Raw genomic sequence first — 4,561 nt, 5'->3', positions numbered from 1 at the left:
CATCATAATTCTCTAAACAGTACAGTCCTAAGATTAGAACATATTGACTCTCTTGGTCAACTTTTGTTTTCCTTCTTCACTATGACTATGAACACTACTAACAGTAAAATTATTTATGGTATTTATTTTATATATATTATGGTATTTAATACCATACAAGGAGTAATCTAAGTTTAGTCTTTTTTCCATTGTTCCATACCACCAGCCTATAACAGCCTGCCCCCTGAGATAAAACTTTTTTTTTTCCCCCATTTATGCTCTTTACTTCCTTCTAGTCCTGGGGACATCCTCAAGATGTTGAGAAGGGAATCTTCTTCCTTCTCCTTCCTCTTCAGCTCCCCTTCTCTGCTCATGTTGCTACTCCCTCTGCCACTGCCTCGAGATCCACACCAAACCCTCTTTGCTGTGGAATATTACCATAAACCACACCAACAGAAACTGCAGGCACTGAAGGACACCACCCACCTGCTACACATCAGCTCCATCCAAGTCACCACTGCAACTAGTCAGGGCCACCCCACATCATGCTACAGTGAGGCAGAGATCACAGAGGTCCTTTTCTTCCACACCACGAAGTACAAATTCCAGGATCCCATGGATCAAAGCAATGATCATTTCATGCTCTTCAAGTATCATATAGCTCCTATCCTATGTGTGGTCTGGGCTAAGGCTAGCTTTCTGACAGAGGCTAAGCTGTTGAACTTGAGGAAGATTGCCTCCATTCTAGATGCTACCCAGTCCCTAAACAAGCCTTTTACAGATGTGGCTACTGGTTCCTTGAGTGAAGGGCTTCAAGCAGCATGTGAAATGGTCTACACAAGGCAAATACTTTGACAAAACCATTTACCACATCTATTGTTTTCTGGATAATGCAGAAGTGGCTGAAGGCTCCATATGGGAGGCCATGGCCTTCACTGGATTCTACAAGATGGATAACCTAGTTTCTATCTTAGACATTAACCAGCTGGGCCAGAGTGACCCTGTCTCACTGTAGCAACATGTGGAAGTATATCAGAAGCATTGTGAATCTTTTGGGTGGAACATCATGGTCATGGATAGACACAGTATGGAAGAATTATGCAAGGTCCTCAACCAAGTCAAGAATAAGCCACTGGCTGTTACTGCAAAGACATATAAGGGCAGAGGAATATCAGGTGTGGAAAAGAAGGAAGCTTGGCATGGGAAGCCCCTTCCCAAAAACATGACAGAACAGGTCATCGAGGAAATATGCAGCAAAATCCAAACTAAGAAGATTTTAACTACCCCCCCCCCAAAGAGGATGCCCCCACAGTGAACATCACCAACATCTAGATGCCATCTCTCTAAAATTACAAAGTTGGAGAGACTCTAGCCACCCTCAAAGTCTATAGCACGGATCTGGCCAAACTGGGAAACTCCAGTGACCATGTGATTGCCTTGGACGGGGACATCAAAAATTTCACCTTTTCAGAACTCTTTAAGAAGGAGCTTATGAAACTTTTCTCAGTAGTTGAAGGGATTAGAAATATATTATATATATATATGTCTTTATATGAGGGTATGCAGGCATATGAATACATATGTGAATGTGTGTATACATGTTTACAGGTATACATAGATAGAGGGCACGGGACCAATTTAACAGGAAGAGATGATACTTAAAAGGTGAAATTAAGAGGTGAGAGGGATATAATGAGAGGAGATGGGGAAAGACAGAGTGGGGCAACTATCTCATACAGAAGAGGCAAGGGAAAATGGTTACAATGGAGGGGAAGAATAGGAAGGCAAAAGGGAATGGGTCAACATTATTCCTATTGAATCTGGCTTGAGGAGGGAGGGAAATACACACTAAATAGGGGATCTCACCCTCCAGGAGAATAGGGGGGGGAGGGGATGTGAGGGGGGATGATGGAAGGGAGGGCAGGCTAGGGGGGAGGGAAGTTGGAAGCACCCACTTTTGAAAAGGGACAGGATCAAAGTAGAGAATAGAACAGGTGAGATGTGGGATAGGAGGGAGGGAAATATAGTCAGTCTTTTACAATATATCTGCTATGTTATTGTTTTGCATTAGCCACACATGTACAACCTATACTGAACTGCTTATCTTCCCAGTAAGGGTGGGTGATAAGGGAGGAAGGGAATGAATCTGGAATTCAAAGTTTTAAAATCAAATGTTTAAATATATATATACTATTATCAATATTGTTTTACATGTAATTGGGAAATATAGAGATCCACCATGCCCTACTGGAAAAGTTGAAACGGGTATGGGAGAAAATATGGGAGAGAGCAGATCAGAGGTGGGGATATCCTGTGGGACTGCTGTTTTGGGGGGATGGGTGGGGGAAAAACAGGGAGAAAATTTGTAACTCAAAATCTGGCGGAAACGATGTAAATCAGAAGTTAATAAAGCATTTAAAAAAAAGGAAAAAAAAAAAAAGAAGGAGCATCCCAATGGATTCATTGAGTGTTTCATTGCAGAACAGAACATGGTGAGCATTGCCATGGGATGTGCCACACAGGACAGGACTGTGCCTTTCTGTAACACTTTCACTGCCTTCTTCAGCATCTACTTTGACCAGATCCATATGGCAGTCATTTCAGATAGCAACATCAACCTGTGTGGCTCACACTGTGGAATGTCCATCAGTGAAGATGGTCCTTCTCAGATGGCCCTTGAAGATCTTCCCATGTTCCAGAGCAGTCCCAATGGTACAGTCTTTTACCCAAGTGATCCTATGACTACTGAGAAAGCAGGTGAGTTAGCTGCCAACATGAAGGGCATCTGTTTCATAAGGACCAGCCACCCAGTCAATGCAGTCATTTACAACAACAATGAAAACTCCCATTGGCCAGGCTAAGGTGGTCCTGAAGGGCAAGGATGACCAAGTGACTGTGACTGGAGCTGGAGTGACCCTCCATGGAGGTGTGGCAACGGCAGAGAAGCTGAATAAAGAAAATGTCAACATTTGGGTGCTTGATCCTTTTACAATTAAGTGTCTGGACAAGAAACTTGTCCTAGACAGTGCCCAAGTAACCCATGGTCACATCTTGACTGTGGAAGACCATTACTATGAGGGTGGCAGAGGAGAAGCTGTGGTTGCTGCCATGGTAGGAGAACCTGACATCACCATCCCAAGAAGCAGGAAGTTGGCGGAGCTGCTGAAGATATTTGTCATAGACAAGGACACCATTGTTGAAGCTGTCAAGGCAGCCTTGTCTTAGGTCTTGTCTACTCATAATTCCAGATCAAAACAAGGAGAAGGAGAGATTCTATTCCTGTATCTTTAGTAACTTTTGTTTCTACTGAGGATCAATTAAAAATAAAAGCAATTATAAAAATGTTTTGAGGAAAAAAAAGATGTTGGGAAGGGACAATAACTCCTGTCCTTTGCCCATGACAAATTCTATCGTGATGACTAAACTTCAGACTAGGACTTTTTCTATGTTTTTCTTCGATTCCTAAAATCAGTCATTTGTCAAATTTTGACAGTTGTTATCCTTCTCTCCCCATCAGCTGGCCTCTCAGAGGGGGCCTCACTCTATTCCTAACCTACTTTCCCTTTCCCAGCATTTCATGTCCTCTCCATGACCCTGGCAATGCCCTCTTAGACCCTGTCTATAGATGACAGATGGGCACAATCATGCAGAGCTTGAAATGAGAGAAAAAGGGAGATATTTTGAATATTACTTTATTCAGGGGAATAGAAGAAAGTAGATTGGCTTGAGTATCAGGTTCCTAACTAGAAAAACTAGGAAGTTGGATGTGATTTCTGAAGTTTTTTCCAACTCTATAGCATTATAATTTATTCAAAAATTTATAGCAGTCTGCACAGCCAGTGACTGAAAAGTCTGGGGATCTCTAAAGTCAATAGGTTGTTTTAAAGGTACAAAGAAATGGAAAAACACTGCATTTGCTCACAGGTAGTTATAGTCCTCATTTTACACATATATTATGTTCCCAAAATTCAGGAATGCTTTTTCCCCATAGAAATAATCTTTAAACAGGTTCCCAAATAATTTCACAAAAGTCTACATGATCCCTAATGTACATGAAGTATAGTATTAATTGTACTCTTTTAATTCTTCCTAAATAGCATTTATTATTTGTTTCCATGGAAAAATGCATTCTAAGTTCTAAGCTTCAAGAATCAATGTCTTTCACCTTAAAATTAGTGGCTTCTTCTGAAGCCAGAAGTGACAGCAGGGACCAGAAGATCAAAACTGTAGAACTGAAAGGGAACTCAGAGGCCATCTGATCTACCCACTTCATTTTACAGATGAAGAAACTGAGTTCCAGAGATGCTGAGTCCATTGTTCAAAGTCCTATAGGTATTATAATGTCAGAGATGAGATTTAAACCAAGGCCTCTGACTCTGAAATCAATAATCTTACACTGTGGGCAGCATTATAAGCTGTCTAGGCACTCTGATTTTGTAACATCTCTAACTTTTTGCAAGAGCAAACTCCTCTTCCAGTGAATCCCCCTTACCCCAGGCATTCAGAATTGGAAATACAAGTTTGTTGCCCTCTTATGAGTTAGGAGTCTGGAGATGAAGTGCCTCTATGGCTAATCTCTTTT

At 41.5% G+C, this 4,561-nt stretch overlaps 1 pseudogene; it reads left to right on the top strand.

Moving 5' to 3' along the window:
• The first annotated feature begins 351 nt into the window (after positions 1–351).
• LOC138152872 (transketolase pseudogene) lies at positions 352–3,204 on the top strand (annotated as a pseudogene).
• Positions 3,205–4,561: the final 1,357 nt, after the last annotated feature.

Source organism: Petaurus breviceps, unplaced genomic scaffold, assembly GCF_028583685.1.
Source record: "Petaurus breviceps papuanus isolate PSGF00001 unplaced genomic scaffold, PetGlider_PUasm1.0 90977, whole genome shotgun sequence".
Taxonomy (NCBI): Eukaryota; Metazoa; Chordata; class Mammalia; order Diprotodontia; family Petauridae; genus Petaurus; species Petaurus breviceps.
The sequence above is the reverse complement of the archived record's forward strand: the minus strand, read 5'-3'. Positions and strand labels throughout refer to the sequence as shown.